Source organism: Danaus plexippus, chromosome 19 (genome assembly GCF_018135715.1).
Source record: "Danaus plexippus chromosome 19, MEX_DaPlex, whole genome shotgun sequence".
Classification (NCBI taxonomy): Eukaryota; Metazoa; Arthropoda; class Insecta; order Lepidoptera; family Nymphalidae; genus Danaus; species Danaus plexippus.
Genome location: NC_083549.1, coordinates 3,766,134 through 3,781,858, shown reverse-complemented (window position 1 = coordinate 3,781,858; position 15,725 = coordinate 3,766,134). Strand labels below are relative to the sequence as shown.

The 15,725-nt window shown below is 27.9% G+C and overlaps 1 protein-coding gene across 1 annotated transcript in view; it reads right to left on the bottom strand.

The window, feature by feature from the left end:
• LOC116768107 (hemicentin-2-like) overlaps nucleotides 1–1,084 on the bottom strand; it is a 40,631-nt gene extending 39,547 nt beyond the window's left edge. The window contains exon 1 of the mRNA XM_032658745.2: nucleotides 837–1,084. The gene's annotated coding sequence lies outside the window, so the exon portion shown is untranslated. The remainder of the gene's footprint in view (nucleotides 1–836) is intronic.
• Nucleotides 1,085–15,725: the final 14,641 nt, after the last annotated feature.

Here is a 15,725-nt window from a genome sequence, read left to right as displayed (position 1 = left end):
CATTTATTCTTTTGAAGTTGATCCAAATCTTATTGAATAATTAGAGATTAAAGTTTGATTTCGTAATCAATAACATAACATTAAAAGTGTTTGCGTTACAAATTAATACATTTTTCCGAGAAATGCCTTTTAGTTTCCTTTGCAAGGACTAATAACGCAATCAGTTAAAAATAATGAAATACTGCTTAAAATCTGAATTAGAACATTTATATACATGATTATACAAATATTTTATACGGTCTTTACAACGGTAAAATTAACATTTTATTTACATAACTTACCAGAAAGCTTCTAATGATTTAATTATAAACAGAATTTTAATGTGTAGATTTGTCAACTTGGGTTTTTTTAATTAGTCCCTGTTAAAAACCCAATCAGAATAGAGATTATGTGAAGTATGCATTGTTTAAATTTTATAATTCATAAGCAAACACTTTTGTTACACCAACTGAATCTAAATAATGATATTGATGGTTTAGGATCATATTGGACAGCTACCTGAATGTTCTATAATTTATAAGCGATTAAAGAAATTTAAGTGAAATATTTTATTTACAAGCCATCATTGTAGTTTCATTTAATCCTATATGAAACTATTATAGCATAGAAGCCATTAATTCAAGAACCTTCACAGAATATTAATTGAGACTAACGCTGAATATTAACCTTTCTATACTATTTATCTGTTTCTTTTTTTTACAACTACAATAATTTAAAAGAACATGAAACAGTCTAGTTGTATTTTAATTTTTAACTAAGTCTTTCTATAAAATGTTGAAATAGTACTTTTTAAAATAGTGAAAATATATAATCTTTATTTTTATTTGTTTTGATACCGTCACAGCACACTTTTCACTTTCTTCAGAAGAAAGTCCGCACAAACAGTTTGTAAAACTTTTAAACTTTAAAGTAAACACTAGAATTGTTCTCGATTTATCTGTTCAATGTTTGTATTTAGTAGTCTCACATACACACAAATTAACGCCTTGGAATGAAATAACTGTCGCTATTTATCCGAAAGGGCGAGTTTCGGAATCCGAAACATCGTTAAAATCCCGCAGGCTTGTTCGTTGAGAACACAAGCGTCTAGCAGACTGGCCGCTGCGGCTTACAAACCGTAGCGCGCGTGCGCAAACAACCTCTTATAATTTGATATATCACATCACCGCTTGTGACGTTCTGTCGCGAAATTTACTATATTATTCAATTTTATTCTGAGACTTGTAATCCTACATAGTACTTGGTTAATGTTAATATAAAAGCGAATATATTTTCATAAGAGTCTTCTCATTCAAAAAAGGAGAAAGAGTTTTTCATGAAATTAAGTTGTAATGTTGACAAACAACAATTTAATTAATATGTAATCACTTGTTCAAGGTTGAATTTAAAATAGGTGTCTTATTTTCTACTCCTTTCAAGGTCATTATCCTTTTATAAAATGTTTCGAAATTAGTTTAAGCAGTTAACTTAGTTTCTTTGTACATTATCGATTATCGAAATAACGGTGCTAGAACAGGAAAAGTGACTTTTTCGTTTGAAGAGCCTTTTACAAAAAGAGGTGTAAGGTTAAAATTATTTTGGCAAAATGCCCAGGTAGTTTTATCTCTCTTGTTCTTTCGATGATCCCACGTTTCGCAAAACAAACGTGTTCGAAAGTAAATTTAATAAGTTTTTGTTAATTCTGAAATAATTATAAATCATCTTTGTTAAAGCTGATAATTTTTAAGGTCAGCCAAGTACTTGCAATACTCTTTTGTTTTAAATATCCACAAACAATAATTATCACTTACCGCTAGGAGGACTTATAGAAAAAAATAATAATCACTTTTAAAAATTTCTTAGGTATACCACTTATTAAAAACGCAAAAAGAAATACATTAATGCAAACATGGTTATTAACCCATAGATATCAACTGTTTACGTCGTTTTCATCAACTTATTACGGTGGACACGATAAAAATTACTATTATCTGACCTCCGACTCTTGACATTTTCTCATACAAACAGGAAAATTATATGCCAGAATACACACAATCTTTTTCGTAATGTCTGCAATTACAACAATAAAATAAATATTACTCGTCAATGTTATGAAAACTTGTATTCTTTAGGCTACATAAATTCGGCTTTTGTGTATCTGATTGACATTACATGAGTACTGCAATGAATACATGCATCTCTGAAACTTCTTTAGATTTTCAAAGCACAAAATAATTTTGTAAAACTTTATAGCTTAATGAATATTCAAATTTCTGCAAAACGTGATCTTTAAAAGTGTATATTAAACCACAATCATGTCCATATTACAGTCAAGAATACTTTTTATGAACTTAAAAATGCTCCTGAAATAATTGTGACTGAGTTTTATAGTATTTTATATTTCATACTAAGAAGTTTATTTACCATCCGAAGAACAACCTCGTCATGTCTTTGGTTCAATTATCTGTTTAGGTTTTAATTCGAATTAAAAATATGTTACTCGTATAAATCCAAAACACAGTTGCTTAAATTTTGATTTAAAATGTACAAAATAATTTTCAGAGAAAACCTAAAACAAATAAAAAAATTAATTAAATAATTTTGAATTCGCAGCTGGTAGTACCAAAATAGATGTTCCTTTATGATTTCGTACAGAAAACTTTCCCGACAAAAATGAGCACAATTGCCAGCTCTTTTCGATCTTCTGACCTACTTAAAGTTGCATACTAATTAGTTAGTGGTGGATTTGTATTAGATCAGGAAGGAAAATTAAGTGTCGGGAAAAAAGTTCCACTGATCTTCAATAGGATGTCAGATAAGGATTTTGACTCACTTCATTATTTTATTGAATGATTATATTAATTCGATAATGATAATCAGCATTGATATCTGCATTTCTTATGAAGATTTTCATAATCCAGATGGATTTTTTCCTTAATTCCCTTCTTAAATAATGCTCTACTAGTCTAAGTCATTTATGACTTGTCGACGTATTTCAATAATATTCATAGAAAGGGTGGTTAGGAACGTGAGGTTAGTAATATTTTTGCTTTTTTGCGTAACTCTCTAAGAAAATCATCGTCCGTCCTTATTCAATACACTTATTGGATAGAATGTATGTATTTCTCTTACATTATATCTAACGCTAAGCATCGTAAGGTACCACTTCCTTAAAATAAATGAGTATCTTACGATGTCTATTGTTCTATTGAGTATTGGGGTTGAAGTTGATTTCTGTTATAATATTTATTTAACCCTCTTGCTTCGCTTCCATATCCCTGACTTCGTAGGAAAAATCCACTGTCTGTCGAATCGAATAAGGGACTCACTATCAAATGCGTTATCAATCAAAAAAACGGTTTTATTATCGAAAAAATATATATATAAAATATTATCAATAGCATATTTTTGAAATAAAAAGGTGGGTCAGGGATTTTTTACACTACGTTGTACTCGACTTTTCAACTACTTTGTAAGAACCGTGATCAAAGGTAAATGATATAAATGTGTCTGCTAGTTAGAATGATTTTGTTTTATCTACTTGTATCATTTACACTATTACCATTTTTCTGGAATATTTAGGAAAGTCTTTATAATAACTATAACCAAATAATAAGCTGAAGCAATCCGGCAGTATGAAAAATTATATAATATTATGTTCTGTACCGGACCAAACTGTGTTATAAAAACATATCTTGTAAGGAATTGAATGTCCTTAAAAAACTTCGCTACAATGAAGGCCTTACTCTACTCCGTGTAAATAACGGGAACGCGATCCTAATACTAAATAATAGTGATTATTATATCAAAATAATAGAAAGTTTAGATGATAGTTCCCCTTATAAAAGAGTTAACAAGACCTGACAAGTAAAGTAGCTATAAGAACAAAAATCTTCATTAATAAATATAGTTTGCATTAATTTTAGTACTCATTACATCGTCTGCTAATCCACAAAGTTTGTATGGGTTACTTAAATTAACGATAAATAACAAGTTGCTTGACCAGATGGATTCAATAACCTATAAAACTGACCAACCTGATTTCTACCATACTTTATTACTCTGGGGATATATAAAATAATGTTTTAAGGATTCGTATCAGTTCGTTAATGATATTTAACATCTAAATTTATTAAACGAGGATATTATGGTCATTTTCATATATATATATATATATATATTAGTTTAAGATTGTAGAAAGAAAGTTAAAGGATACAGAAGAATACTCTCTGTCTTCTATATGTCTATAGAATACAGAGAGTTTACTTTAACCTAGTTTTTTTAACTGTATACTCGAAAAATCTTAGAGGTCAGTATGTTTTTGTCTATCAAAGTCTTATCAGGGGTGTTAGTGAAGCAGATCCTGACTGGATGTGAGACTAAATATTAAAAATATTTTCTGACCCTTCGCGCAGAAGATTTTTTCATCCTGAGTTACCAATATCGTTTTTACTACTTTACCGTTACTAGCCAAAATATCTTGCAACTGTGTAACTAGGTTTGTTTTCGGCGTAAATACACGTAAGACACACAAATACTTTGAATATTTTAATTACAAAATACAAGTTTTTTATATTTGTCAATATTAAAATTTATTGAAATTTTAAATAAAAACCATATCCTAGCACATTTTTTATAAAAGAGATTTGCTAAGTGTGTTAATCGTTACAAATTATCTGAACGTCGTCTTCGCTGCGAAAGATGTAAGTAAAATTAATGAGCAAAAGTTTGGCACTTGTCTCTGGCTGTTTAAAACTCAAGAACAGGCAGCTGAAGTAATCTATTAATATCTTAAAATGCATTTAAAGTTATTTTTAATATATATTAATAAAATGCACTTTTATCCATATTAACAATTTCTTATGAAAAACTAATCAACCTTCAGGAACGTGATTATATTGATAACGAATGGAATTCTTATGTTTTAAAATAATATCTTCCCTTGACAATATTATTTACTTACGAGATTTGATTAGAGACTTTAAGTATTAACTTTAAAGCTTTTTCAATGAAATTCAAGTACTGATAGCTGGAAAAAAAAATCTGATTTATCATTTATTTTTCTTGAGATTTTGTTTTTTTAGTATAAATGTTTCGAAAAGTCATATTTAGAATTAAAAATTCTTTAACTTACAATCTTGTCATACATTTCTCCATAAAATACACATGGGTATATGACACTAGATAGAGCCACACAATTAAACTTCAAAGATATTGTTACGTGTTGTTTTTCTGAAACTATTTAGTATCAATAGAATTTAGTTTCAACTATATAGCTTCTATTTATTATTGTAGTTCCATTTATTGTTGAGTATTCTAAATAATGTGTAAATATTGTAAGAAATGTATGAAATAATAAATAACAAATATGTATTAAATAATACATATTTGTTTTTCACGGCAAAATAGCTCGTGTTTGTTCATTTCAACTTTTTGACTTTAAAAATATATTTTCTACCTCCTTTAATTTAAGAAAGTTTCTCTTAAATTTAATATTTTTATGTTTAAACGAGCGGTTGGCCCCCTTTAAAAATATTTAGAGTAAGTGACGATCTTTAGGTTTTTAAGCATGTTCTAATTTACGTTGGCTGATAAATAAAAGAAGAAAATGCACTTGCTTTTATTTGTTCTCCTTCGAATTATTCAACAAAATAGTGCTGATTCTCTGAATATTACAATTTTTGCCCAATAATTTTGAACATTCTTGACACATAAAATTTACTGAATGACCTAATTCATATAAAACATCGATTCTAATATTAAAAAAATTAGGATAAACGTTATCTGACAACTTGTTAACTATTAAATGACTCTAACATAAAAAAAAACGCCTTAAAACTGTATTAAATATCTGACATAAGTTGTAACAAATTAGGCAACGAGTGCTGTCGCCGACATGACATATTGCGTCCCGACAATTCAATTTGTGGCTTTAAAGCCGTCATAAATACAAAGTACAATTGCTGCAGCGCTATTGCAATACCACGTGTAATTTGCAATAGTAACTCAGTGCTTTCATAAATATGTTACTTTTAATACACAGTTAAAGTTACTTCAAGGGTAACTCTTAAGGCAATTTTTTTGATATATTAAACTAAAAACAAGATAACCCAAAAAATAAAAATAAAAATAAATAAAGATATTTATTAAAATATTGTTATTACTATGTATTAATAGAGACAATCTTATAATTTAAGATTGCATCGCACTAATGGGCCATAAAAGTGTCTTCATAGCCTACGTAAGGCAATCAGTCAAGCGTATCTGATATCGGACTAAGGTCAAAGGGCTAGTGAATAATGCACGCGATCACTCAATTGCAGGGCACGAAAGGGGGCCTTTTTCATTGTTATATATTACAAGTAGTCACGAGGCTGAAGCGACGAAATTGTAATTATTATTAGGCGCTGGAGGTTTTATTGCTTTAAAAAGTCTTTGTTACAAAGTGCTTTAAATTTATATTAAATAAAAATCTATATAAAAATTAACTTCTACAATATGGAATGAAATTAATATTAATGATAATGTCAAATACAATTAAAGTAAATGAATTTACAACTACTTCAATAAATAAAACATAATTTTTACATTCATTAAAGTTAAATGCAGCCACCAGAATCATGTAGTAAAAGAGGTAAAATGTTTAAATGAACGGTTTTAACGTAACATAATTAAGTTGAAAAAAAGCATTTAAACGCTATCTTTTCATTGCGTTTTTACTCTGGTATGTGGTTATTAAACTTTTCCTCTTACTAAATTGTAATATAATTCCAGTGATATTTAGTTTTTATAATTAAAGAAACTACGAGAAAACCTTTGAAAATTGTAGGCTAAAATCTACACGCTTTATAATTGTTGACCCGAATAGTTTGCCTATTTTTTTTTTTGTATTTCTTTAAACGAGACTCGTTACATTCTAGATTAATGTATGTCGTCTATTTCAAATGTAAAAGTATTAGTGGTGGTAAAAGGTGGTAGAAAAGCCTAACTGTGGTCAAATTATTAAAGCTCGGACATGAATAAGCTCGATCGGGGAAGTACCGCTCTCTCATAGAAGATAGGAGAAAAGGAAACTTTAATGGCTGTTTTTCGTCTGATGAGTGAGAGAGATGTTTGCTCTTTCTCTTTTCCCACTATCTTTACTCTCTCTTCCATAATTAAGGTCAGCAAAGCATCCGCAACATCTCTTATGTTGCAGATGTTCATGAGCGTCGCCTACCTTTCATCAAGTAGGCTGTCAGCTCCTTTGTCACCTTTGATATAAAGAAAAGTCCACATATTGCTTGAAAGGACATAATTCAGATGAAGGATTAAGCCTATGTGAATAACCAAGAGAATATGTTCAACTACATATGTTTTTAAATTTTCATGTAAATATACATATTAAAAATACTTGTCTTTCGACGATTTCGAATCAATTTCAATGTTTCATTAGGAAAATAATTAATTTAATTACCTAGAGATACTAAGTCTATGAAAATATATTTGAATTACATGACTATAGATCAATGAAATGAGATACGGAATGTAAAATTGAATAAAAAGCAAATATAAGTTAACTAAAGCAAGATTAACTCATTAAAATAAGATTAAACCAAAAACCTCCAAAACCCTACCTCGATTTGGGTACTGTGCAAGCCCAACCTAATATAATTGACAGCCTTTTTCGTTTTCCAATAACGTGACTATATTTTGCAAATTGCACACTATTGGGATGAATGAGGAGAAATTGTCCTTAAATTTGTCTTTTCTGTAAACTAAGCATACAACTTCTTAACTCATAATATGAGTATTTGTAACTTTAGTAAATCCTTTCTTTTGATGACTATTTTCTAAATTTACTTAGTTCAAAAATTACTTAGTTCACCATACTGAATTTTGGGTGACATGACTGTATTTATTATTTATCCTATGCGATTCCTTTTCTTCGATGCATACATTGTAAGAGTATATGAAACATAACTAGTTCAAAATGTTGGGTGTACAGCAATGTTAAATATGAATGCCATCACAAAGTAACCACTCTTTAAACGAGTTACACAATTATACAATTTAAGATTAATTTCTTCAAAATTGTGTTTTAACGATTAGAAATTCGCCATATGGCATTTAGACTGACGGTAATGTATTTTTAGAGTTATTTTTAACAAGCCCTTTAATGTGATGCCCATTTTATAGGAAACAATAACTAATCCGTCAACTTGGATATGCTCTATGTTGGACCTAAAATTATTTAACCCAGACAAAAATTAATACATTATAAGTTAAATAAAAGAAATACAATAAACTTCTCTAAAGAATGGATATTTTTAAGTTTTATTTACAGTATCTAGCAGAAAAGTTCATTGACCATAGCCTGGATCCAAGGCAAATGAATTTCATGAAAACTCTTTCTGGACGCCTTTCATTTTATTTCCTTTTTGTATATGACACATTTGAAATAAGAACTATAACTTACACGAATTTTTAAAGTTCTAGAGATATACCACTGAACTATTCAAGATGTGCCCATCTAAGAAAATAATTGGTTACAATATTTAAATTGACATCTGCATTATCTCTTGTGTTACCAAAGTTTTAAGTAAGAACTCTGAAGTGACTTAAAAAAGCTTCCTTTTGAGAAATTATTAGGTTGCTGTAAATAATAATATATTCAATCAGGAAGTATTTTTATTAGAAGTCCAATAAAATATACAGAACAAAAAATAAATGTTTTAAATAAATTTCTAATAGAAATTCATAGATAAGCCCTGTCATGTGGATGAATTTTTATTCTTTATTTTCTATTTAAATTTAATTTAAAATACTGTATTAGCTCAAAATAAAATTAATATTTTATACATAACTACGAGTGTAAATATATTTGGATTTTGTGAAAATTCTTGTCACACTCAATTTCAATAGCTTCATTAAAACTAGTGTTAGCATAAGTAAATTTGTAAAGAATTGAATATTGTAAAGGATAAAGAACTCTTAACTTAGCGGATTTAAATGATATTTGATATATGGATAAAATATTAACAAATAAAGATTAATTGGATGAGTCCATTTCAGTCTCCATAATTCATTAATATTTTTTTATAATATGAAATCAATAATAATAACAACTATTGTGAAATAGATTTTCTAGAATTTAAACCAACCAAAAACCAGTACGTTCATCATCATCGTACGTTATTTAATTTTTTTTTTTTTAACTAACCGGTTGAGTTATAAATATTCAAAGCTAACTTGTAAAGTAAATTTTTAATACCAAACTTAATGTTGTAATGTGTATGTAAGTATGCATAAAGCTTACATTATTAGTATTGGGTATATTTTATCTTTGTATGTTTTCAATTAATTAAAAATTTTCCGTGAGTTGAAGGCATGCCGTTGCAAAAGACATTTATATACATATTTTCTACTATTTAATTCGTTTTATTCAATAGTTATTAATTAGTTTGTTGCAAGTAATTACAAAAATAAAATGGTTTTTCAACATCTTAAGCCATCGGATTTTCTCGCTACTTTTCTGATTGCTATCGCCGTACCCTAATTAAAGAAGACACTTCAACGTGGACGTGTCATCTTGCCTCATCACCAAGATTCAAGTGAAGGTCTGTAAAACGTTTAAATGGATTGTATTTGAAAAATTAAACAAAGTTTTGTTCCTTTTCAGAATAATATAATTATATTTTTGAAATTAATTCATGCATATTTACATTATACGTTCTTATCTTATCTTATCATTAAATGATCTATGGAATAACTTAAGAATTCTTAAGAATTTTATTTTTTATTGTCTCAGTAATAATAATAATCGAGTGCAATATTATATAATATACTAAACATTATGTAAACAATAGTATTTAATTTAATTAGAGCGAATTTTGTAACACATGTTAATTGTAATTTAATTATTTTATTACAGTATACGGCATGTGATAGGCAAAGAGCCAAATCGAGATAATTATAATTTATTGATCAAATACAGATCATTAAGAATGAAATATTATAATAGAGACCGATTCAATTAGCATTAAATCGTGGTTTCGAATTATTTAACTGCTTAATGAAGAGCACAAGGAAGAGTAATACAATACAAATGAGTACGTGTTTTTAATATAAAAAGTTTGGAAACAAGAGGGAATGAGTTTCTAATAAACGAATATTCCTATAAAGGAAAAATTTAATAAATGCATTATTGGAAAAAGAAATCATTCTTCACGTCATACATAGATAATGTATATATATGAAATATGAAAAAGATTAATATTTAAAGTATTTCTTATCTTTTAAGATTTGAAAAGAAATTCTAATTTGATTGTTATAACTTACGTATTGTAAACGTTTCACGTCTTATACGGAAATGCTAAACGAATGATTGTATTTCATATACCTTCATCTGATATTAATGAAATGTATTAGAAATCGATTTCAAAATAATCATTTAGTAATGGTTAAGTAATGATAAAATCTTTTCGTTCAAAATGTTGGAAATATAGTTTAGTAAACATGTTAAAAATAATATATGTATTTACGTATACACGCTCATGCATATTTAACATAGGTACGACTTTTTGTCATATTCCTCCACAAAAAAGATGTCCATTGTAACAATATATCAAGTTATTTCTTCTATTTTACTTATATATAAATTCCAAAATATCTTTGCACCTTACACATTCTGCATTGCAAAAGTTTTTGATTATTCCTTTATTGTTTTCTTTACGGGTCACTGCATTCAGATAATAATTGGTATCTAGGCCAATTTCGGTAAAATTGGTATTTTTTATGAAACAATAATGTGCCTTTACTTGGAACAAATTTTACAAATATAATAAGTTGCAAATGATCATTCTTAATCATATTAAAAACTTCACAATCAGGAGAAAATAAGTTAGAGATTTTTAACTTTCGACTTGATTGTAGCTGTTAGCTCTATTAGCGTTGACAGTGACACCGAGGAGGTTAGATAGTCCATTAGGGCCTACTCTTGAAATATGCGTCTGGTCTGTGCTTTCCAGGCGTTCAATTCAAGGATTATACCTATCACATCCCTTTGTAACTTTAATTTAACAACGGTGTGCACTAATTTTTGTGAAAGTCTTCGAGTCTTCGAGTACAAAGTTTCGACCGCATTAGCTATCCAGAACATCCACTATGCATTTCGAATTCTCTCTGTCATTAAAAGCGGATGGTCGGTTCCGTCTTTCCAACACTAAGTTACGTTCTTCATTACTCTCTGCAACATCTAGAATGACAGTAGCTTTGGAGAGAGAGATGAAAGCTTTCTACCCTATTTTGAAGGCAAAGAAAGCTGCTCTCGCTTTTATTTGGAGACCACGTAGAGCTCTGCGGTTTAAATCGTTCGGTGTTGCATTGTGAGTTTTATTGGTGTTATTTTTTTTAACATTAATTCTCTTATTTTGGATTGGAGCTCTCGATGATCCCTTTGAGATGCCGTGGTATCACCCGTCGAGTTTTCTGCCGCTTTAGTGAAGAATCTGGTAATATTAGCGTGGTGACTTTCGCATCGTTTGCTGATTCTATATTGACAATGATACGGGATAAGTACGATCTGAGAGGTTCATACTGAAGGGGTGTGCAACAAGGTCACGGTGTTGCTTTGTCTTTTATACCGACACTTGCATTTTTTTACGGATTTGATCCTCAAAAAAATATATTACAACCACAAATCTCTTCATTCATTAAGTATATATATTTGTGTTTATTGTTATCTATCGTAAATGATTCACTTTCTTCTCAGTACTTGAAAACAAAATCTTACTTCAGCAAGGCACGCTTTTCACCCCTTCCCATCGTACTGCTTATCTCTTGAATTTTTTCACGATTTACGTAGTCCAACTCTGGAATGGTTAACCAGAACACATCAGGCGTTCTTACAACAAATGGATCTTCAAGAGATGTTTAACAGTATATTTGTTGGAACAATCCTAAACTTCTTAAGGGTACTATTATATATTATTTATTTTCTCGTTTTATTAAGGGATTTGTATTTTCTCTTTTAAATTTACATTAGTAATGTATGTTTTATTTTATAAAGGATATCTGTATAAAGTTAATATAATTAAGTCATATTTAATTGGGTTAATAATTTAAAGAAGTTCTCTTATTTTGTCTAATTGTTTTGTACAACTTTTATTTCTTTTAAGGTTAACTGATAGAGAATGCTTTATCATTAAGACAGCGATTTCTTCATATTTTCGATAATAAAAATAAGCAACATCATATAAATTAGGATAAGTACATATTGTATATATGTATGTTTTATAAAGAGCAATTTCCTTTTATTCTGCTTCGATTGAATTAAATGAAGCGCAAAAATAAGTACGTATATATATTTAGAAAAGTATGCTTCCGAAAAATACCTATAGTGATAAGGATAGTGTCACTCACTATCATAAATGTCAAACTTTTTAGGAGTATTTTTATAATATTTTAAATTCTTTACAAATATTTAAAAAAAGATTTAGTACAATACGAAAATAAGTCATTTTAATGTTTAGCTCAGACAAAAAAACAAATACAAACGAATAAAAAAAAAAAAAATAATAAAAAAAATTTGCCAATATCGATATAAACATTAACAAGTAGGACATGTATATACATTGTTAAATATTTGTCCAAACCGAACAAGTATGCAGAGAGCATACATGTCACATTTCGCTTAAGAGGATCTAAGGTCATACGTTAAAAGCTGAGCGATTATTTACGATTTCGTACATCGAATTGTTTGCAATTAAAAGGAATTGTTAATCTACACATTACAATTGTATTACAAAATATAGTAATAATATATAGAGAAGTGAAGATTCGCATCACTCCCATCTATTTATAGCCATAGAAACCAGAAAAGAAATTGCAATGAAAATATTGCTTTCAATTTTATTCAACAGTCAAACATTGGAATATGAACTCATGTTTTTCAGAAGGAGCTCCAAGACCTGTCCTGTCGGTAACTTGCCAGTACACACTTAGCTCACAAGAAGGGCTTAGCTATCAATATGAGAGTCAAAGAGTAAGAATTAGTGAAACAGATTTTACGACATACAAATTTCAAAAATTTTATTTATTTATATATTTTTTTTGTCAGTGAGTGGCACATATTTTTTAATATATTCATCATGATTGTCAACTATCTTTTAGTAAAATATGTATTTCGAAGTTTTTTTTGTTTTATTTTTTTATTTTTATGGTTATATATACATGATAAGAAAAATGTTACACAGTTGAAAACGAGTGGATAATTATTTATAAGTATAAACAACTTATAATGCGATTATAACATGTAACTTACATATTAATTAAAAATGTACTGGGGGTCTCACAATTCATAATGTTTTATGATATGTTTATATACTATGAATGCAATTATGTTCAATTTTATAAAAAAGACAATTTCAAAAATCATTTGATTCATAAAACAATACCTGGGTGCGCTTAATATCGTGGTAGCCTCGGGTAGCGGAAACGAACTGAGCGGAAGCGCTTTAGGAAAGAGAAGTTTCGATAGAATATGTAGACCTTCTATTTTTTCAAATAGTCTTTTTTACATAACATGTTGATATTTATTAACAAAATACACATATAATTATGCATTCCATCCTTTCAAATATAATATTATAAAATTTCTTTTTTATAAATATAATATTGCTCTAAGATATTTTGGTTAAATTTACGTTAAAGTTCACTTTGCTTTTGAAACACGATACCGGTGCTTTTAATTATTGAAATGCATTTATTTGAATGAATTTCAAATAAATTTTAGCTTTTTTACTACGATCAATTTGAAATATTCTTTAAGACGACCATATACATAAAGTAGCGGGGCAAGATTGAAGAACAGCTGAAGATAGCCTCAGTATTATGCACTGGTGAGGTCTGTGTCAAAAAAATAGACTGATAAAAATAATGTTGACCTTATTAATAATTTTATCATATCTTATATGTGTATAAAAATGAAATGGCATTCTGTTTTAATAATGTATTTATGATTTTTAAAAGCATATCTTAATAAAGAAAATGTATAAAAATTAAAATGTACAATTTTTATTTAAGTTTTCAACAATTTTTCCAATGATACTAAACAACTATTCAATTAAACTGGACAATTGGAACAGGACGTGTTGTGTGGCATTATGAAAGAATATGAGGAAATTGCACCAACAATAATTATTCTATATCTTAGATATTCAAAGTTAAATTCGACTTTAAAAATTTTAAATATTTTTCTAAATCTCCACACAATTAAATATTTTAAGTATATACATTTCTAGACTAAGGTTAATATCTTGTAATTTAAATTACAAATGATTAGGATTCAGTTATGTAAACCAATTTCCTTTCTTAAAGTGTCAGATATAATATAACAAAGAGAATATCCCCTTATAACACAAGTTCTAATGAATTTTGTTGAGGAATATAACTTTAAAACTAATTTATGCAAATAGCAATTGATAAATATCAAACAAATAATGTTTGTTACTAATAAAACAAATTTTAATAGTATAAATTATTTATTTTATTGTATGCAATCTCTTCTAAGTTATTGACAGATGAAGCGATCTTTGATTTTAAAATTGTTTTGTGAAATTTAATACTAAAATAATACAGATAATTACGTTTTGTTTATTTAAACGATTAATGATTTTTAGGGAGTCCTGAATTAATCCGTAAATAAATTTCATTAAAAAAATTATAATTATTTGAATAGACTCGATAAAATTCTGTTATCTGTTAGGAAAGTATGAAAAATCGTTACAAAAATGGATGACTTCAATTAAAAGTTATGTAGACTATCTTATAATATATACACATTTATTACTAAGAAATATGCAAAGAATTATAAAAAAATATATAACATAATATTAATTAAACAGCACTTAAAATAGTTTTATGTTCAGCAGAAACTCTTATTTTGTAAGAAATAGTAATTACTTTTACATGTCTGTCACATTAATTAATAGTAAGGTAATGGATGTATTAAGACCTTTATAATCTTATCGTGAGTTTAGGACGGGAATTCGTTCGTTCAACGCCTTGAATAATAATAACCTGTTTAATAATGTGTTTGTAATGAAAAGTTGTTGGACACCTAAAATTAAATTAATGTAAGACGTCGATGTTATAAAACTATATTTTATGTATCAATTTTAAGCGCACTATATTTCTCACAATTAACATATAATATATGCTTAAGTTTTTCGGTTTTACATTACTACATGAAAATTATTTATTAGCAACTTGAAACACTATTCCCTTTTTTATCGTTGTATTTTAAATTACTAGTTTCATGAAAATCGCACTTAAAGTTCCAATTGTAATTTAAAAATGGAAAACAATAAAAAAGGCCAAAATTTAAAAGGTTGTTCAAAAATTTGACTCTTCAATATGTCTCATATTTTAAATTAAGAACACTGTTCTCTATGTAGTGATTAGACTTTTTTTGACATTTTATTATTACAAAAACGTCTATAGACCTTGTTTTTTTTTACTTAAATTATTTTATTACATATATATATTACCTTTTAATTTCTAAACCTTATAGTTCCGGATACATAAATTAAAAATTATGTTTACGGGGAGCTCCTGTGGTTATAAATCTTCTTCTTATATTTAAATGTGTGCAAACGAAACTCTTAGTAGTCTCATTATCTTCTTTTGGATAGGTTGTCTTATGATTTCTGGTTTGGTTGTATACTAATTTTCCTTTAAACTTTTATATTCCTCATTTTAAACTC